The sequence below is a fragment of the Camellia sinensis genome, chromosome 13, assembly GCF_055761805.1.
Source record: "Camellia sinensis isolate YWXY chromosome 13, ASM5576180v1, whole genome shotgun sequence".
Lineage (NCBI taxonomy): Eukaryota > Viridiplantae > Streptophyta > Magnoliopsida > Ericales > Theaceae > Camellia > Camellia sinensis.
Window position 1 is genome coordinate 55,121,049 of NC_138973.1, and position 22,652 is coordinate 55,143,700.

At 37.0% G+C, this 22,652-nt stretch overlaps 1 pseudogene across 1 annotated transcript in view; it reads right to left on the minus strand.

Annotated features, from left to right (window-relative positions):
* Positions 1-19,056, minus strand: part of LOC114279842 (uncharacterized) — a 31,009-nt pseudogene extending 11,953 nt beyond the window's left edge. The window contains exons 1-6 of the transcript XR_014347884.1: positions 18,940-19,056; positions 18,780-18,863; positions 18,596-18,685; positions 18,468-18,495; positions 17,480-18,004; positions 17,330-17,391 (exon numbers count right to left, since the gene is read on the minus strand). The product of XR_014347884.1 is annotated as an uncharacterized LOC114279842 (transcript). The remainder of the gene's footprint in view (positions 1-17,329; positions 17,392-17,479; positions 18,005-18,467; positions 18,496-18,595; positions 18,686-18,779; positions 18,864-18,939) is intronic.
* Between the last annotated feature and the right edge of the window lie 3,596 nt (positions 19,057-22,652).

Sequence of the window (22,652 nt, forward strand, 5' to 3'; positions counted from 1 at the left end):
AGATCTCTCCACAGTTGGATTGGATGAGCTTATGGGTTCCCTTATGACTCATGAGAACATTATGAAAGGACATGAGGATGTTGAAAACAAAAAGAAAAGTGGAATTGCATTTAAAGTCTCATCAAATGAAGAAGAACATGAAAATGTCAATGAGGATAAAAGCTATTCCATGTTTAGTAGAAATCTCAAAAAGCACTTCAAGAAAAACAATTATGGAGGAAGAAAACCTTTTAAGAAAGAGTACAACAAAGATAACAAGAAAGATTTGCTATGAGTGAAAAAATCATGGACATATGATGAAGATGGATTGTCCAAAATTGAAGAATCATGGAAAATACTACAAAAGAAACAAAAAGGCCATGGTAGCAGCTTGGGGAGAAAGTGAAGATGAAAGCTTAACTGATGAAATTGTAAATGAAGTAGTCAACTTATGTCTCATGGCTCTTGAAGATGAAGACTCTACTCAAGATGAGGTAACTACTCTTTATGAATAACTTGAAAGTGCATTTCATGAACTATCAAATAAATTTAAAAAAGTTTGTGCCAAAAATAATGTGTTGAAGAAATCTGTTGCATCTTTATCTATTAATGTAGAAGTATTAAAGAAAGAAAAAATTATTTTGAAAAATGATTTTGATATTATCTCTAATGAGAAAACTACTTTAAAAAACAATGTTGATGATTTAACAAAAACACTTGAAAATTTTGTAAAAGGTAGAGATAATCTCAACATGCTTCTTGGAAATCAAAGATGTGTTTTTGATAAAGCGGGTATTGGATATGACCCTATTAAGAAACAAAAGAATCTCAATTCAATTTTTGAAAATGCACCTCTCATGACACACCCTCATGTTACTTGTCATTATTGTAGAAAGAAAGGCCATTATATATCTTATTGTCCATTCAAAAAGAATATGAACATAAGAATTAAAAAGATTTGGATTATTAAGGGATCTAACAAAACTAACCAAGAAGGATCCAAGAAACTATGGGTACCAAAAACCAACACTTGATTGTCATCTTGTAGGTTTGCTTTAGGTCTAAAGCTAAAGAAGGAAAGTGGTACCTTGATAGTGAATGTTCCATACACATGATCGGAGATAAATCATTCTTTACTAAACTATCATCGAAAGATGGAGGATTTGTTACTTTTGGAGACAACAAGAAAGGAAAAATCATCGGTATTGGTAGCATCGGTATTTCTCCTAACCCTTCTATTGAAAATGTTTTACTTGTTAATAGACTTAAGCATAACCTACTTAGTATTAGTCAATTATGTAATAAAGGTAATCGAGTTATTTTTTATATATCACATTGCACAATTGAAAATACAAATGATCATAAAGCTTTATTCGTTGGTAATTACCATGATAATGTTTATGTTTTTCATCTTAATGATCTCTATGCTAGTGATATTAAATGTTTATATGTTAATAATGAAAATAGTTGGTTATGGCATAGAAGACTTGGTCATGATCATATGGATTTAATTGCCAAACTTTTGAGAAAGGAATTGGTCATTGGACTTCCAAAAATTAAATTTGAAAAAGATCATCTTTGTAGTGTTTGTCAACAAGGAAAACAAACTAAAACATCATTTAAATCAAAATCTCATATTTCCACAACTAGACCTTTACAACTATTGCATTTGGATTTATTTGGTCCCTCAAGGACATCTAGTCTGGGTGGTAAACGTTATTGTCTTGTTATTGTTGATGATTATTCAAGATTTACACGGGTTATGTTTTTAGCACACAAAGATGAAACATTTTATTCTTTCATAAAACTCTGTCGTAGAATTCAAAATGAAAAAGGCTTTCTTATTACTAATATTCGAACCGACCATGGTAGAGAACTTAAAAATGAGAAATTTGAATTGTTTTGTGATGAGCATGGTATTGGACATAATTTTTCAGCACCTAGAACCCCTCAACAAAATGGTGTAGTAGAAAGGAAGAATAGAACTTTAGAAGAGATGAGTAGAACAATGCTTTGCGAAAATAATCTTCCTAAATATTTTTGGGCCGAAACCGTTCACACCGCATGCTATATTTTAAATCGTGTATTAATTAGACCTATTCTAAAAAAGACTTCTTATGAACTTTGGCATGATAGAAAACCCAACATTAGTCACTTGCATGTTTTTTGTTGTAAATGTTTTGTGCATAATAATGGTAAGGATAACTTAGGTAAATTTGATTCAAAATCTGATGAAGTATTTTTTTTTGGTTATTCATTAACTAGCAAAGTTTATCGTGTTTTTAATAAAAGAACTCTTGTTGTGGAAGAATCTATACATGTAGCATTTGATGAAACTAACATCTCTGCTTAAAAGCAAATTGTTAGTGATAATATAGATTTGGAACCAAATGTTGAAGATTCAAGTATCTACAAAGAAGAGAACCCACCATGTAGGTTGAACAAAGAGATTGAACAGCCTATTCTCCCACCTCAAGAAGAAGGAGGAAACAATGATGATTTGCGAAGAGAATGGAAGTTTGTTCATAATCACCCTAAGGATTTAATCCTAGGTGACCTTGCAAAAGGTATTGAAACTCGCTCTTCATTTAGAAATATTTGTAGTAACTTGACTTTTCTCTCATAGATTGAGCCTAGAAACTTTCGAGAAGCCGAATTCGATGAACATTGGATGATAGCTATGCATGAAGAGCTTAACCAATTTGAGAGAAACAAAGTGTGGGAACTTGTGCCAAAACCTAAAGATCATACCATTATCGGTACCAAATGGATCTTTCGAAACAAACTTGATGAATCCGGCACAATTATAAGAAACAAGGCTAGACTTGTTGCACAATGATACAATCAAGAAGAATGTATTGATTTCGATGAAACCTTTGCTCCGGTTGCTAGATTAGAAGCCATTCGCATGTTACTTGCATTTGCATGTTTTAGAGATTTCAAACTTTATCAAATGGATGTAAAAAGTGTCTTTCTTAATGGTTTTATAAATGAGGAAGTTTATATTAAACAACCCCCAGGTTTTGAAGATCATGCTTTTCCAAATCATGTTTTTAAACTATCAAAAGCTTTATATAGTTTGAAACAAGCACCTCGTGCATGGTATGAACGATTAAGTAAATTTTTGATTGAAAATAATTTTTCTAGAGGAACAATTGACACAACACTTTTTGTTAAAACTAAAAATAATGATTTACTTATTGTGCAAATATATGTGGATGACATTATATTTGGTGCTACTAATGAAACCTTGTGTAAGGAATTTGCTAAGTGTATACAAGATGAGTTTGAGGTGAGCATGATGGGGGAGTTAAATTATTTCCTTGGGCTTCATATCAAACAATGTAAGGAAGGAATTTTTATCAACCAAGCTAAGTACACAAAAGAACTACTCAAAAATTTTGGTATGGATGACTCAAAAATAGTTGGAACACCTATGAGCACATCCATTAAGCTAGACAAGGATGAAAAAAGTAAGTCCATTGATCAAACAAAATATCGAGGTATGATCGGCTCACTTCTTTATTTAACTACAAGTAGACTCGATATTATGTTTAGTGTTTGTACGTGTGCTAGATATCAATCAAATCCTAAGGAATCACATCTCAGTGCTGTTAAAAGAATTTTTAGATATCTTGTTGGCACTCAAAATTTGGGACTGTTTTATCCTAGAGATGTTGCATTTGATTTAATTAGTTACTCGGATGCCGACTTTGCCGGATGCAAACTTGATAGAAAAAGCACCAGTAACACTTGTCACTTTCTTAGTAACTCATTAGTATCTTGGTTTTAGCAAAAAGCAAAATTCGGTTGCTTTATCAACGGCCGAAGCTGAATATATAGCTTCCAGAAGTTGTCATGCTCAAATACTTTGGATGAAACAACAATTGGAGGACTTTGATTTGCATTATGATCATATCCCTATTAAATGTGATAATACTAGTGCCATCAATTTAAGCAAAAATCCGGTTCAACACTCACGAACAAAACATATTGAAATTCGACATCATTTTTTAAGAGATCATGTTCAAAAAGGGGATATTATACTTGAATTTGTAAACACCGACAAGCAATTGGCGGATATTTTCACAAAAACCCTAAGCGAGGATCGCTTCAATTTTATTCGTGACGAGTTTGGAATGTCGATTTCTACTTAAAAAGTTTTGTTATGACTGTGAAACTTGAATTTTTGTTAAAATGATATATGTGTATTGCTACATTGATATGGAAACATTTATATCAGTTGAATGTTCTCAAGTCCTTCATACATTTATTCTCTTTAACAGTTTGTTATTCTCAACTGTGTAATTTTTTTCTTTTTTTTTTGTTCTGCATCTTGAGATAAAGTTAACTTTGCATACATTGATTTTTTTTAAACCCCCATGGTATTTTTTTGCATTACCATTCCAGCAACACCAACATCCCATTAAGTTTAATTTCTGCTGGTATTATTTTTTTTTTTATTTTGCTATTAGGCTAAATTTCTTTTATTTTTATTTTTATTTTTCTCATTATTATTTTTTGTTTGGACTTAATTTTCTTATTTTTTTTTCTGCTTTTTAATTTCATTTTTCAGTACTTAAACATAAAAACAAAAACAAATCAAAATACAAATATTTACATAAAAAAAACACCATTCATTTTTTTTACGGCCATACGCCGATCAAAATAAACATACAACAAAAAAAAAAAAACCTTCATTTTTTTTTTGCCATACGCTGATCTTACTTCCTCGCCTCTTCCATCGTTTTCTTCTTCTTTTTATTACCTCGGGTGACCCTTGACGCCCCTGCCCCCGTGCTTTCATCAAGAGCGACGACTCCCCACTGACTATCAAAGGCCAAGAACGACATTGCTCCAAATCAGGCCATGGAGGTGGTCTTCCGTTTAAGCTCTTTATTTTCGGCCTTCAGTGCGCCTATTTTTGCTCACACATCCTTGTACATGCGCTGGAGGAGAGAGAGTTGGGTGTTAACCTGATGGAGCTCACTTGTCCTGTTCTGTAATCGGTGAGCCAATTTTGTGACTGCCGTCACCGTCTCCATACAGGACGTTAGTGTGAAATGATTGGCTTCTATGTCAGATTGAGCTGCCATGATTTGCTCAATCGACATCATAGGAAGGTTAGATAGAGGAATGACAGAAAGAGTAGGAGTAGAAGCACTCGGTCCAGCAGAGCTTATGGTATCATTCAAGTCCGGAAGTAGAGTGAGGGGATGGGATGAGGAAGCCATGGTTTAGAGGTGAGAGGTATAAAAGAAATGAGTTGTAGAGAAATAGAAGAGAATAGACTGAGGTTGGCCTCCTCCGCTCAGTTTATTTTTTTTTTGTCTCTCGATGAGGAAAAAGAACAAAAGATAGCGGTGAAGAAGAGATAGAAGAGAGTGAGGTGAAGAAGAAGAAATAGACGAGTGTGATTAAGAAGAAGGCTAAAGAGAACAGGCTGAAGAGAAGGAGGGAGAGATAGCCAAGGCAAGCGGCAATCAAGGAGAACTGCTTTTGTCGGTCGGCCAACGCAAAAGTGAGGCCGCGTGTTCGATGCGATTTTCAACGAAAAAGAGGGGCGCGGGTGATTCATATATATATATATATATATATGTTTTGATTATCTATTTTTTGATGCCATTTATCACTATCATTTTCCTCCTCCTCCTCTTCCTCTAGATTCTGACCCATGATTTCCTTTTGATAATGTCACAGGGGAGAAATTATATTATGTTATGTATTATGGTATTATTTTCAAATTATGGTATTATTTGAAAACTAATATGATATGGTATTATTTTCAAATTATGATATTATTTGAAAACTAATCTGATGATTATGTATTTATCGTTTGATATCTTAATCTTATATCATGTTGTTGATTAAAGCTTATTTATTACACATGTGCTAACATATGTATTTAGAAATCAAATCAGGGAGCATGACTTGAGGGGGAGCCTTTCTTACTCCCAAATCAAATCAAAACATCATTGTGTGCCATCATCAAAAAAGGGAGAGATTGTTAGACTTATTTATTTTGATGACTTATTTAATTATGTTTTAATTTATTTGGAAGAGAAAAATAAAATCAAAATTTATTTTGATGGTTTATTTGAAAGAGAAAAATATAATCAAAATTTATTTTGATAACTTATTTGAAAGAGAAAAATAGAATCAACATTTATTTTGATGATTTTATGTTTTAATAAAATCAAAATTTATTTTATCCCATTATTTCTCACCTAAACCTTTATCCTAAATGTTGTTAGAATGTATTTAATATTTGATTAAATCAGGAGTTCAAACAGCCCAAAAACAGAGGTTCAAACAGCCCAGCACAACAGCAGATCAAAAGATTCAAAAGGTTCAAGTGAAAGATATTCAAATTTATAATAATGGAGTGGAAGATATTCAAATTAGTAATAATGGAGTACAACGGCTATAAACAGCTATAAATTCAAATGACTACAACGCTATAAACGGCTATAAATTCAAATGAATACAACCGCTATAAACGGCTATAATTTTCATTACATATACCAAAGCCTCTAATGTAAACAAGTTACAAAAACCTGAAAATATTCTTTGATCTATAATTAGTCACATCTATTCTCAAAAATTATATACTGAGTCTTATAGCTTTAAGCTCATCTTTCCTGAGTGAGGTTTACAGAAAAATCAGAGCTTCATTTTTATATCTATCTTTGAGAGATAGTTCTTGTAGCTTTCTGTGAAAGCAAAAACACATTCTTTTCACTTTGTAAGAGTGTAGTACACTCAGTATTCTTGACTTAGAAAGTCAGTGTAAAATCTGTGGAGGATTTGCTCCATTTGTGAAAAGGTTGCTAGCACCCTGTGAAGCTAGAGTATAGTGGAAAATCTCGAGTGAAGCTTGAGTGGACGTAGGCCGAGTTGAAGCTGAACCACTATAAATTTGTTTGTCTCTCTCTCCCTTATCTCTTTATTTTATTTTAAATTGTTATAGCGATCCCGGGTTTACCTTTGTTGTACAGTGATCCGGACATGCGTCCGTGGATGTTAGTAGTTGATTATTATCTTGGTTACATCCTTTTTACTTCGTATTTGAGTTATAGGATGTGTTGGGCAGGTTTGTTACAGGTTGGTTGAGTTTAGAAAACAAAACTAGTTGCCCAGATTTTGACCTGTCCGCTCGAGCGGGGGTTTTGGCGCTCGAGCGGGAATTGCACCCATCCAGTATTTCCTGTGCAGTGTTGGACGCTCGAGCGGGGTATTGGCCGCTCGAGCGGGGTTGTGTGAGTGCCGCTCGAGCGGGGAGTTGGAAGCTCGAGCGGAGACCTGGTTCTATAAAAGTTCTGGGAGTGTGTATCCGCCGCTCGAGCGGGATTGTTGACGCTCGAGCGGGAGTCTGTGAGTGACGCTCGAGTGAGGTGTTTGATGCTCGAGCGGGGCGACTGGGTTTAAGTTCCGTGTTTTGACTTTTCAAATCACTTTTTCACTTTCTCTTCTCTCTCCTACTTTTCCAAAAACACCATTGTTGAGCCTCTCACTCTAGAACTCTACATTCTGTCTAGGTTTTGATCTAGTAGGAGTGATTTGCTCATCTTTGGCCTTTACAAAAAAGTTGTTGATCGTCGAGGGCTACATTTTATCTGAAAATTTCGAGATTTGGAGCACGTTGGGTTTTGTCATCTTCTCCCTTGGAGCTCCGAATTTGAGGTAGGGATATCCTACTCCTCTCTATGGATTTTGTCTTTAAATTTTGGTATTTTGAGATGTTGGGGTTGGTTTGGTAAATTTGTGAAGGTTTGGGGCTTTTGTGTTATTTTACAAAGGTTGGGGTTTTATTTATAATAAACCTAGATGCATGTTTGGTATAGAGAAATGGAATAGATGTTGAATCATTGATGAAAATGGGACCCAAGGGTTGTAATGGTAATTACGGAAAATGACCTAATTACATTGTTTGATTAATTGAGATAATTAATTATGAGAAATAAGGAAATGAAATGGAATTGTTGAGATTGGGAATGTATGGGGTAAAAGGGTGTAGTTGAATTATTTATCACTCACCGAATTGAAATGTCGATTGAATATCCATTGTGCATTTATTTTCTGTTTAGAGATAACTGCTTTGGGCTATCGGTGGAGAATAGTCGTGATTGTTGTAGACAATGCATGATGATTAGGCAAATGAAAACTAATCAATGGAATGTGTCATGGAATTTGACGGTTGATAGAATACATTAACTGTATGTATTGAGTGATTGTATATAGAACCAATGTGTTTGTATACGTTATGTGTAGAGGAGGAGATGTGGGATGTACTCCGCGGTTTAGGGGAAGATGGGGGATGTACCTCTAAACCGGATAGTATTGGGAGAAGATAGGGGATGAACTCCGTAGATACAGCTCATATGCTTGTCTAGAGAAGTGAAGATAGAGCTCTTATGCTTATCTTTGTGAAGTGTGGATATAGCTTATATGCTTATCTGTGAATGTGGGATATTGTTATTATACATATCTGTTGAGAATGTGGATATAGCTTATATGCTTATCTGTGAATGTGGGATATAATTTTTATACATATCTATTGAGATGATGATAGAGCTAATATGCTTATCTGTTGAAAAAGGGAAAATGAAAAGTAACTTGGACTCATAAGTCGTATGACATAAATATGTGATTTATGTGAATGTATCAGTGTTGGCCATCTATCAATTGCTAATCTTTTAGTCATTGTTCATGGTTGGTTTAGTGTATTTCTACTGGGCTGTGGCTCACCCTATATGGGAATATCATTTTCAGGTACAGGTAGCATGCCACCTCCAAGGACATAGCTTGGAAGGCTAGAGGCGGACATACTTTTGTCGTTTTATTTTTGATGTATTACATGTAAATTCAAGCCAAGGGCTAAATATGTAAATGAGTTAGTACTCTTTTGTTGTAACCAAGTGTTAACTTGGAAAGCTGTAAGCCCATAGGGCATTTGCTTTTGTTGTTTACATGTAATACTTTTGTAATGAAACTCTGATGAATAGAAGAGTGTGGTTATTTCATATGTCAATGAATGTCTTATTTTATGGGTTTAATGTTATTATTTTGAGGGCGTTACAATTTGGTATCAGAGCGTACCGGGCTCGAATACTTTGGGTACGTGGGAAGTGATTAGGATCACAATGGGTTTGTCTCGCTTGATAGAGACTTAGATGTAGTGTCATATGCTATGTGCTTAATTGATAACATGCTTATGTGACTATGTGGGTATGAGATTTAATTTCTAGGATGTTGATTGGATTCTTGGGTTTCTGGGAGTCTTGTTGGAAAAGCACTTGATCAATGCTGTTTCTAACCGGAACTCTAGTAACGCCTCGGGACTATCATTATCCGGAAATGAAATTCGTAAGTGCTTATGTGTTTATGTGCTTACGTGAAGTGAATTACAGTTGTCCATGCATTAGGACGTGAGTGTTTAGTTTGGGCACATTTGTGAATGTGCTAATGTTCTGTATTACCTCTATTAGGATGTCAGGACGAAGAAGAGGTGCTAGGCGTGGTAGGCCTGCGAGACAGGAGGTACCGTTACCGGAGGAGGTTCCGGCAGTGCAGGAGGGAGTTGGTCAGGCCAATGTGGCCGAGCCAGTGGGTCAGCAGGTGCCTTGGCCAGAGAGATAGCAGGAGCTTTGGGTATTCTTAGAGCTGGGAATCAGGCAGCTGAGGCAGGGCCTTCTTTCTTGAAGAGGGAGTTTTTCCGGTCTAATCCGGATGAGTTTATCGGGGATCCGAATGAGCCACTGAAGGCTGATGAGTGGCTAGAGCAAACGAGTAAGACGTTCGAGATGCTTGGCATCGAGGACGGAGCACTGAAAGTGACCTTGGCATCCTTCCAGCTGAAGGGAGATGCGGGTCAATGGTGGAAGTATGAGAAGGCTCGTGTTGGTGGTACTTGGGAGGCGTTTGTGAATGCTTTTCAGGAGAGGTTTTTGTCTGCAGCAGCTAGGGAGAAGCTGAGGGATCAGTTTAGCCGGCTTAAATAGCAGGGCTTGTCAGTGGCCGAGTTTGAGGCTACTTTTACCAGTCTGTCCAGGTTTGCACCTGAACTGGTGGCATCTAAGGAACGCCGTTGCTATGAGTTTGAGCGGAAGTTGAGGCGGGGCCTTAAGTTGAGAGTTGGTGGGTCTTACATCCGAGAGTATAGGCACCTGGTAGATGTCGTTGCTCATATGGAGATTATGATGCAGGAAGAGGAGGAAGAGTAGAGGGGCTCCAAGAGGAGCCAGGATGGTCAGGGTGATGGCAGGAGACAGAGGGGTTATAACCCTCAGCAGCCTCAGGGTGCAGTTTCTAGATCGACCTTTCCAGTGCCGAGTGCAGGCTCGGGGAGAGGCAATCAGGGGGAGTTTTCTTGTTACAAGTGTGGCCAGCTGGGTCACAAGGTTTCAATTTGCCCGCAGAAGGGTGGGGGTCAGAGAGCTGCTTCTTCTTCAGCTAGACCGCAGAGTCAGAGCTTGGGCAGGGGGCAGCCCTTGTCTTGTTATCAGTGTGGACAGCCTGGGCACCTGAAGAGGTTTTGCCCGCAGTTGAGTGCCACTTCGGGAGCGTCTGGTTCCAGGCAGACGCAGGGTTTTCAGCCAGCTCAGTCTGTGCAGGCCTCGAGGGCCAATCCGGGGGCTTCGTCGTCCCAGTCAGTGCAACAGTCGTATGCTCCTAGAGGTGAGCAGGTAGACCAGGGGCCTACAGGGCGCGTGTATGCTGTTACCGCGCAGGATTTAGTATCGGCTCCATTGGTAGTGAGAGGTACTTTTCTGTTTTGCAACTCGGTTGCTAGTGTGTTGATTGACACGGGTGCATCTCATTCTTTTGTATCTGCTACATTTGCATCTGTTTTGGAATTGGAGTTAGCACAGTTAGCATCTCCTATTTGTGTAGTGTCACCTCTTGGTGGTGAGTTGATCCTGAAACAGGGTGTTAGAGGTTGTGATATAGAGGTCGCCGACCATAGGCTTCCTTTTCCGTTTGTTGTCATGCCCATGAAGGGTTTTGATGTTATTTTGGGTATGGACTGGCTATCGTCATACCGGGCTGTTATCGATTGCTACCGCCAGAGGGTCACGTTATGTACCTTGAGCGGGGAGTGGTTCCATTTCTTGGGAGACCGGGTTGGTTGTGCTTTACCACCGGGGTATGATTCGCGAGGGCGAAGTGAGCTTAGCGGTCTACTTGCTAGCTTTGAGAGTGGTGAGTGTGATGAGACCCATGTTGTATTGCCGAGGGTGGTTTGTGAGTATTCGGATGTCTTTCCCGAAGATCTTGTTAGTTTGCCACCTCACCGAGAGATAGAGTTCTCTATTGATCTAGTGCCCGGCACGGCGCCGATTTCTATGGCACCTTACCGTTTTGCTCCAGCAGAGTTGGTTGAGTTGAAAGTTCAGCTCCAGGAATTGCTAGATAAGGGTTTTGTTCGCCCTAGTGTTTCACCGTGGGGAGCACCGGCCCTCTTTGCTAAAAAGAAAGATGGTGCCTTGAGATTGTGTATAAACTACCGGAAGTTGAATCGGGCTACGGTTAAGAATAAGTACCCTATGCCCCGTATAGATGATTTGTTTGACCAGTTGAAGGGTTCCTGTTGTTTCTCTAAAATAGACTTGAGATCGGGTTACCACCAGTTGAGGGTCAGGGAGGAGGATATTCCTAAGACGGCATTCCGTACGCGGTATGGCCACTATGAGTTTCTGGTGATGCCATTCGGGCTTACCAATGCACCGGCAGTCTTTATGGACTTGATGAACCGGATCTTCCGGGGATTCTTGGATCGATTTGTAGTCGTTTTCGTGGACGACATTCTTATCTATTCGCCTTCTGAGAAGGAGCACGAGGAACACTTGAGAGTGGTGCTTGAGTTACTTAGAGCCCATAGGCTGTATGCCAAGTTTGGGAAGTGTGAGTTCTGGCTGAGGGAAGTCAAATTCTTAGGCCACGTGGTATCCGGGGAAGGGGTGTCTGTTGATGCATCCAAGGTTGAGGCAGTGCAAGATTGGGCACAACCTAAGAGTGTGTTTGAGATCCGCAATTTTCTGGGATTGGCTGGGTATTACCGTCGGTTTGTGAAAGATTTCTCCAGGCTAGCGTCACCGTTGACTAGACTGACTCGGAAAGGAGTCAAGTTGGTGTGGAGTGAGACTTGTGAAAAGTCGTTCCAAGAGTTGAAAGTTAGATTGACCACCGCTCCAGTGTTGATTATTCCGGAGAGAGGGTTGGGTTATGCGGTTTATTGTGATGCCTCACGAGAGGGTTTGGGTTGTGTGTTGATGCAAGAGGGGAAAGTGGTAGCTTATGGCTCACGTTAGTTGAAAATACACGAGAAGAATTACCCTACACATGACCTAGAGTTAGCAGCAGTGATCTTTGCCTTGAAAATCTGGAGGCATTACCTTTATGGTGAGAGGTTCGAGGTGTTCTCGGACCACAAGAGTTTGAAGTATCTGTTTACACAGAGAGACTTGAATTTGAGGCAGAGAAGGTGGATGGAGTTCATTGAGGATTATGATTTTGAGTTGCATTATCATCCGGGAAAGGCCAATGTTGTGGCCGATGCCCTTAGTAGGAAATCCATTAGTGATGTAGCTAGTATAGCCATCCGAGAATGGGAGATGTTGGGAGCACTTGGGGAGTTTGATTTACTTCTGAGTGAATCCGTTGAGGCTGCGGCCTTGTTTTTTGTTGTTGCGCAGCCTACACTTGTGACACGAGTGTTAGAGGCACAGAGAGGTGACCCTGAGGTAGAATCCCTCCGAGAGAAGATCTCTAGTGGGAAGGTAGAGAAGGGTCTGACGGTGTATCCCGACCTGAGTGTGAGATACTGAGACCGTTTGTTTGTGCCGGAGTCTTGCCGAGAGGAAGTACTCCGAGAGTTTCACCATTCGCGCCTTGCGGTGCATCCGGGAGGTACTAAGATGTATCAGGATTTGGGTCGCCAGTTTTGGTGGCGGGGTATGAAGAGAGATGTGGCTGTTTTCGTACCGAAGTGCCTTACTTGCCAGCAAGTGAAGGCCGAGCATCAGAGGCCAGCGGGTTTGTTGCAATCCTTGCCTATTGCGGTGTGGAAGTGGGAGCATGTCACTATGGACTTCGTTGTAGGTCTTCCGAGGACTCAGCGGGGTAGTGATGCTATTTGGGTGGTTGTAGACCGGTTGACTAAGTCGGCGCACTTCATTCCTATGCGCGTGAGAGATTCGGTAGATCATCTGGCCGACTTGTATATTCGGGACATAGTGAGATTGCACGAGGTCCCAGTGACGATCGTCTCAGATAGAGATCCTCGTTTTACTGCTAGGTTGTGGCAGAGTTTGCAGAGTGCCTTGGGCACTAAGTTGACCTTTAGTACGGCTTATCATCCTCAGACTGACGGGCAGTCCAAGCGTACTATTCAGATCCTCGAGGATATGCTTCGGGGTTGTGTCCTGGACTTCAGTGGGACGTGGGAGAGGCACTTACCCTTGGTAGAGTTTGCCTACAACAACAGCTTTCAGTCTAGCATCGGTGTGGCACCGTTTGAGGCCTTGTATGGCCGACCGTGTAGGTCTCCAGTGTGTTGGGCCGAGGTGGGTGATGCACCTTTGTTGGGTCCGGAGTTGGTTAGGGAGACGACGGAGAAAATTGAGCTTATCCGTAGGAGGCTTGTTACAGCCCAGAGTCGTCAGAAATCTTATGCCGACCGTAGGAGGAGGCCTTTGGCGTTTGAGGTAGGTGATCATGTCTTTCTGAAGATATCACCTAGGCGAGGCTTGATGAGGTTTGGGAAGAGTGGGAAGTTATCCCCTCGGTTTATTGGTCCTTTTGAGATCCTTGAGAGGATTGGCGAGGTTGCTTATCGGTTAGCCTTACCGCCGCAGTTGTCCGGAGTGCATGATGTGTTTCATGTGAGTATGCTTCGGAAGTATGAGCCAGATCCATCACATGTATTGGATTGGACCGACTTAGAGGTAGATGAGGATGCCTCGTATGAGGAGAGACCGGTTCGGGTCTTGGATAGGCGGGATCAGGTCCTGCGTGGCAAGACCATTCCTTTGGTGAAAGTCTTGTGGAGACATCACGGAGTGGAGGAAGCCACTTGGGAACGTGAGTTGGAAGTCCGCGAGAAATATCCGGACTTGTTTGTTGATATGTAATCTTGTATCTAAATTTTGAACTATTGTTGAACTTAAGAGCTTTTATATATGTCTTAAGTTGTGAAACATTGAAAATGTTTGGTTTATTGGAAGTGTGTTTTGGGAACTTGCCTCATATGGAAGTTGAATGTAACATTATATAGGTTGAATATATTGTTGAAATTGGAAAGGAAATGCGTAATGTTAATGCATGTTGAAAGTACATATGTTGTTTACATATTGTGAAATGCCTCTTGTTAGAGGGATGAGATGACTGGTAATGGGTCGAATTGTTGAATGTTAAAATGTAACATTGTTTAAAATGGAGGAAAACCTATTTTTGAAAATTTGTGCTTAATTTCGGGGACGAAATTCTTTAAGGGAGGGAGGTTATAGCGATCCCGGGTTTACCCTTGTTGTACAGTGATCCGGACATGTGTCCGTGGATGTTAGTAGTTGATTATTATCTTGGTTACATCCTTTTTACTTCGTATTTGAGTTATAGGATGTGTTGGGCAGGTTTGTTACAAGTTGGTTGAGTTTAGAAACCAAAACTAGTTGCCCAGATTTTGACCTGTCCGCTCGAGCGGGGGTTTTGGCGCTCGAGCAGGAATTGCACCCATCCAGTATTTCCTGTGCAGTGTTGGACGCTCGAGCGTGGTATTGGCCGCTCGAGCGGGGTTGTGTGAGTGCCGCTCGAGCGGGGAGTTGGAAGCTCGAGCGGAGACCTAGTTCTATAAAAGTTCTGGGAGTGTGTATCCGCCGCTCGAGCGGGATTGTTGACGCTCGAGCGGGAGTCTGTGAGTGACGCTCGAGCGGGGTGTTTGACGCTCGAACGGGGCGACTGGGTTTAAGTTCCGTGTTTTGACTTTTCAAATCACTTTTTCACTTTCTCTTCTCTCTCCTACTTTTCTAAAAACACCATTGTTGAGCCTCTCACTCTAGAACTCTACCTTCTCTCTAGGTTTTGATCTAGTAGGAGTGATTTGCTCATCTTTGGCCTTTACAAAAAGTTGTTGATCGTCGAGGGCTACATTTTAATCTGAAAATTTCGAGATTTGGAGCACGTTGGGTTTTGTCATCTTCTCCCTTGGAGCTCCGAATTTGAGGTAGGGATATCCTACTCCTCTCTATGGATTTTGTCTTTAAATTTTGGTATTTTGAGATGTTGGGGTTGGTTTGGTAAATTTGTGAAGGTTTGGGGCTTTTGTGTTATTTTACAAAGGTTGGGGTTTTATTTATAATAAACCTAGATGCATGTTTGGTATAGAGAAATGGAATAGATGTTGAATCATTGATGAAAATGGGACCCAAGGGTTGTAATGGTAATTACGAAAAATGACCTAATTACATTGTTTGATTAATTGAGATAATTAATTGTGAGAAATGAGGAAATGAAATGGAATTGTTGAGATTGGGAATGTATGGGGTAAAAGGGTGTAGTTGAATTATTTATCACTCACCGAATTGAAATGTCGATTGAATATCCATTGTGCATTTATTTTCTGTTTAGAGATAACTGCTTTGGGCTATCGGTGGAGGATAGTCGTGATTGTTGTAGACAATGCATGATGATTAGGCAAATGAAAACTAATCAATGGAATGTGTCATGAAATTTGACGGTTGATAGAATACATTAACTGTATGTATTGAGTGATTGTATATAGAACCAATGTGTTTGTATACGTTATGTGTAGAGGAGAAGATGGGGGATGTACTCCGCGGTTTAGGGGAAAATGGGGGATGTACCTCTAAACCGGATAGTATTGGGAGAAGATGGGGGATGTACTCCGCGGTTTAGGGAAAAATGGGGGATGAACTCCGTAGATACAGCTCATATGCTTGTCTAGAGAAGTGAAGATAGAGCTCTTATGCTTATCTTTGTGAAGTGTGGATATAGCTTATATGCTTATCTGTGAATGTGGGATATTGTTATTATACATATCTGTTGAGAATGTGGATATAACTTATATGCTTATCTATGAATGTGGGATATAATTTTTATACATATCTATTGAGATGATGATAGAGCTAATATGCTTATCTGTTGAAAAAGGGAAAATGAAAAGTAACTTGGACTCATAAGTCGTATGACATAAATATGTGATTTATGTGAATGTATCAGTGTTGGCCATTTATCAATTGCTAATCTTTTAGTCATTGTTCATGGTTGGTTTAGTGTATTTTTACTGGGCTGTGGCTCACCCTATATGGGAATATCATTTTCAGGTACGGTAGCATGCCACCTCCAAGGACATAGCTTGGGAGGCTAGAGGCGGACATACTTTTGTCGTTTTATTTTTGATGTATTACATGTAAATTCAAGCCAAGGGCTAAATATGTAAATGAGTTAGTACTCTTTTGTTGTAACCAAGTGTTAACTTGGAAAGCTGTAAGCTCATAGGGCATTTGCTTTTGTTATTAACATGTAATACTTTTGTAATGAAACTCTGATGAATAGAAGAGTGTGGCTATTTCATATGTCAATGAATGTCTTATTTGATGGGTTTAATGTTATTATTTTGAGGGCGTTGCAATTGTCATAGCTATATTTCACATTTTTACTGTGCTAAAATCATTAACTAACATAGTTGTTAAGACACTTGTTTTAATTATTTTTATTTCATTAATTATATTTAACTATTGTATTAGTCATAATTTTTATTAGGGTATTATTAATTTTAATTATAAAAACCTAATTCACCCCTCTTAGGTTGTCTTTTGGGTAACAAACACATAAACCTTGAGGTTCGAAACTTCAAAGTTTTTGCTACATGATGCAGTTTTCCTTTCCTCTATTGCCCTCCTACCAATTGTAAAATAAATTAAATAAAATTTCAAGGTTCTTCTTAATAATCCACCACAAAGATGAGAAAGATGAGAACCTCATTATTAAGGGATGCACAAGCTGAAATCCATCGAGTAGGTGCACACACGTCATTAAATTCACATACAGCTAGACAGATTTAATGATCACCTGATCTCCATAAAGTTAAAATTTTGTGAATAGAAATTTGCTACTATTCAAGGGCGGTACTTCTTACAAATTCTCACAAGATTAAAACAATATGTGGAAAGTGTTTTCCATTATTAAATGTCCGGGTAACATTATAGCATGAGTTGCAACTCTTGCTCCTGCATTCAAGTTTCTTATTCTTTCCAATTTTAATTTTTTTGCTGCAACAATTTTATGGAAAGACTTGATTTATAATGAACTGAAGATAACAACAATTCCCCACCTCTGGAGCCCGAAAGCCCTTGGTTCCAACACAAGGGCCTTCTCTCTTTTGCTTCCCATTCCCTACGAACAAGCAATGTGAGCAATCTTGGTAACAATTTAAAAGATTGTCATATCAAGTCATCCAAGTCAACTAACATAGTCAGCACACCTTTGTTTTTCAGCAGGCCAGCACCAGCAACAGCAATGCCAGCAGAGTGCGCTGGCATTGGAGTAAGGTAAACAAGTTTTCTATCTACTTTTCCCGGAAGTGCGACGACCTTCTTTCTCTTAGGAGCTGGAACACTAAGTGCTTCATAATTTGGACCCTGCATTGCTTTATGCACCAGGCTGATCAACTCCTTCCTACCTTGGCATGGAATCGGTTCCCTCAACCTTTCCGCTGAAGGAGTTCTTGTGCTTGTTGCATCCTTAGCTGAAGTTATTCCAGAGCCATCTGCACCTTGGCTTTTCAACACATTCCTACTGCCTAATTCAGAAAAGGCATTTGTTTGGTCTACGGCCTTCTTTTTCAGGTTTTTGGGTGACAAAAGTGGCTTGGACCTTTTTCCTGTCTGCTTGTTGATTGCTTCCAAAGATTTACTGACCAGAAACTTCTGATTGGTAGGAGGAAGAGATTTGGTGTGGGCGGGAGGAACATGATTAAAACTCACATCATGGCCCACCTTTGATTTGTCTCTGAAATTGTGCAAAGTATTTCCATTAATCCAGTTTTTCAATTATATTCCAGTGAGATCAGATAAACTTCACAGCATGAGGAAAGAAATATAGGAAACACACTCAAGTAGTCTGTCTTACTAGCAAAACTACAAAAATGTTTTATTTGTAGTGACAAGATTGTGAGCAATCTTAGTAAGAATTTAAAAGATTGTTGTATCAAATCATCCAATTCACCTACCATAGCCAACACACCTTTGTTTTTCAGTAACATCAAATTCTTCAGGTTAAAACTCACAGTTTTTGCATTGAATCTACAAAAAACAAACCCCATTTTTATGGCATAAGGAACCAAATAGAATGGAAGAGTTCTGGCCTTTGGCTCAAGTGCTAATGTGGTAATGTGATGGTCGGGCTTGGACTAGATCTTAGGTCATTTATTGCCTAGCAAATAATAGAAAAATAAAGAAGCAACAGCTTACCAATAGCTCCATACTTCTGATGCATATCCTATGTAGAAAAAGGTAAAGAAAAAAGTTATTAAAATAAGAAATTTCTGGAACAATTTGAATGCCAAAGTAAAAATCCCAAGACAAGTAGTATTTCTCACCATAGCAAGGTTAAAATCAATGAGATATCCTTTATTGACCTTACGAGAGAAAAGGAAGTTGCCAGGTTTAACATCTCTATGAACTATTCCCTGAAGTGAAAAAAGAAACACAAAGCTCCATTAGCTCTGGAGAAATCATAACCACCCAAGTAGAACATATTTATCGGTTAGTGTAGTATCCCACCTGCTTATGTAAACCTGCAAGTGCTCTGAACATACAATAGCCACACCACTGGAGCTGGAAAACATCTATTTCTCTCTTCAAGACCTAAACATTTAAAATAAAAACTGAAATCAGAGGAAGAATAGACAAAAAAACAGCCTCTAAAGTTCCATATAGTTACCTGGGGTCTGTCGTGATGAACATGCTCTAAAACAAGGCACTCAGAATTCCCACTCTTGAAAGAGCCTTCATATTTTATGACAAAGTTCTTACCCCTGAATTAGGTGTGAGATTTTTTACATGTTTTTTATTTCTAAATCATGTAATGAATCGATGTGCCATATATAGCCTTTTAAATTGTCAATATTAAACTTTTAAAAAATAGAGTTTGTGATTGATTATAACCCTATCCTATAGATTATAAATAAAATAAAATAAAAAATTGTATCTTTTATTAATTTTATACACGCAGTCCTTAAAAGTCAATAATTATATTTTACAAAATTTTCAGTTTCAATTTTCTTCAGTGAATATTTAATTTATCAATTAGTGTGTTTCTTAGGGATAAAGTATATTCTGATCTATATCTATATGTATACTATTACCGAGCAAAAGAAATTTTTGATCTAAGAGATTCTAAGAATTTCAAAGCATTAATATAAAATTTTAAAATTTAAGAAATACAAATGACATACAACTATTGACGGATTTAACCGTATCTATAATTTTAAATTTAAAAAATATATTTATATATAGAAAGTCAAATAAATAAAGTTAATCATAACTAAGCCACATCTACTTTGATATTTAAAATCCTTAAAAAGAAATTCTAAATTTAAATTTAGTATTATATATTTAAAATTATAAAAATATTTACTTCATTTACTGCAAAATATTATTCATTTTTTAAATATTTGAATCTAAAAAATAAATAAAATTTAAAACTATTGATATATCTAACCATATCTAATTTTCAAATTCAAATTTAAAGTCAATGAAAAAAATGTATATAAAATGTCAAAAAATAATTTTAACTATATCTTTTTGGTCAGATAGTAATTTTATTAGATATATGTCTAAGTTATATTTAATTTTAAATTTAAAAATAAAGTCCAAAAAAAATTTGAATCATATATAATTTTAAAATATTTAAATTATTTTTTCAAACGTGATACGTAGCCCGAAATTGTCGAGCTCAAATTTGGCCCGAATCCAAAACGACGACGTTTTGGAATTTTTTTTATTTTTTTTTCCTTTTCTTTCTTCTTTCTCATCGTTTTGAAGATGAAGATGAAGAAGAAGAAGAAGGAGAAGAAAAGAGAAGAGGAACAACATCATCATCAACACATCATCAATAGCCAACAATTTTTTTTTTTTCCCTCCTTCATCTTCAGATCAAATCCACTAGAAAAAAAAAAAAAAAAATCAACAACATCTTCATCAATATCATCATCATCAACACATCATCATCATGCAAACGAAAAAAAAAGAATCAGATCCGATTCAGATTCAACTCCAGCTCCGACCGCCATCACCATCGATCTTCCTCCTCCGCCATCACCGTCTTCTTCTTTTCCTCCTCCTTCTCCCCATCTTTTCTCCTTCTTCTCTCTTCTCTTCTCTTCTCTTCTCTCTCTCGCCTCTGTCTATGTTCAAAAACAATAAAAGGAAGAAAAAAAAAAAAAAAAAAAAGGAAGAAAAGGAAGAAACAGAAAAAATATAAAAAAATGAAACCCAAAATGACGTCGTTTTGGATTTCGAGCTAATTCGAGTCAACGATTCCGAGCCCTCAAACAATTTCCTTATTTTTTAGTTGTTAATCATAATTTATCAAATGGTCAAAAATGTCAAGTACACATGCCATAATCTTATTGAAAAAAAATATATATTATATTGAAAAGTTTAAAATTTTTAAGTATTAACTTTAAATTAATAAATTTGACATAAAATTTCACTTGACTACCAAAAAAAATATTCAAAAATAAAAATAATGGTCTACATCTATTGTGAGTGAATGTCACATCTCAATAACTCTAAATTTGTGTCATTCGCTCACTCTTAGGATAAATTTTTATGGTCTATTGCATTTTTAATGCTAAAAACATAGTCCATGAGCTAGCCTAGTATAATCTTTGATGACATGTATTTTTTATTAAAAACTTAGAACATATAGAATAAAAACTCTCACTTATGTGTACCTTTGATAAAAATGAATAAAATCTAATTAATTATAAATTATTTTTATTACATATTTTAGATAAATTTTATATTATTATTTAAATTTAAAGACTAATTTTTCATTAGGGTGAATTACACTAAAGGTCAATATAACTTGGGTTTTGTGTCACTTTGGTAGACTTTTCAATTGTGACACATTTGACCCTGAATTTTGAATTTTGTTTCAAATAAGGACAATTGAAAATAACATTGCTCAATTTCAAGGGCAAAATCATCAATTTAATAAAATATAAATTAATTTGACAAAAATAAATGTCAAAAAAATATTTTTGAATTTCTAAAATTATTTCTATCTACTAAAGATGAAATTATGTAAAATTGATAAATTTTTTAGACATTTATTTATTTATTTATTTTACCAAATTAATTTTTATTATATGTTTGGATGATGATCATGTAACGGGTGGCTATTTTTATTTTCATTAAATTAGCTTCTATTTTTTCAAAAGTTAAATATGGCGACAACTTTGATATCTTTATTAAACTAATCCATTAAATCAAAAAATTTAAAACTAAAAATATTTCATATATTAAGTATATTGATCCCACATTAAAAGCCTAACAATCACTGATTACATGATCATCATCCAAATGCATAATAAAAATTAATTTGGTAAAATAAATAAATAAATGTCTAAAAGATTTATCAATTTTACATAATTTTATCTTTGGTGGGTAGAAATTATTTTTAAAAATTCAAAAATATATTTTTAACATTTATTTTTATCAAATTAGTTTATATGTTATCAAATTGATGACTTTGCCCTTAAAATTGAGCAATAGTATCTTCAATTGTCCTTATTTGGAACAAGTTTCAAAATTTAGGGTCCATATGTTACAATTGAAAAATCAGGGACCAAAATAACACGATTTTCAAACTATAAAGATTATTAGTATAATTTGCCCTTTTAATTATTTATTTATACCCGTACATAACACAAGTAATATGCTAATATATGTTATGCTATAATAAAAGCACATTATCTATAAAAATAGTCAAAAAAAATTGTTTCTAAATTTTTTTAGTATTGAGGTGTTGGTGATGGTTGTTGATTTATAAGACAAGTTGACCATAATGGCTACTCTCTTTTATTTTTATTTTTTTTAAAAATCCCAATATGATGGTATCAATTAACTCACAGCCAACAAAAGATAGTAAACAACATAGAACAGTTACTTTAATTATCAAAGTCGATTGCTTCCCTTCGATCCATTGATAATAAAAGCAAAAAATCAACAAAATTGAGCCGATTATGCCCATAATAGGAAGTGAAAACAACAGCACACATTAAATAAAAAGTATTTGTGGTGATGTGAATTTGGAAATACTTCTTCAATTTAGTGAAACCCTTGAGATCCTTGTGATGTTACCTGAAATAGAAATGAACGCTTCAGTCGGTAGTGCTGGAATTAGTACTCTGACGAGCAAGTTAGCTTCTTGAACAGACTTGCGTTTTCTTATTTCTTAAAGGTATAAGTTAATTATTTTACCTCTCCTTTTCCTGAGCTCTTCTTCACCTTTTATAGTTTCGTCCTCGAATCTCATTCCACATAACCTAGCCTCTCATCATTGCCCTCTAGGGCCTATTTTCATACTATACTTTTAAATGGAAATCGTCATCCCACTAAATGGGCCCCTTGCTGATCTGTACTATT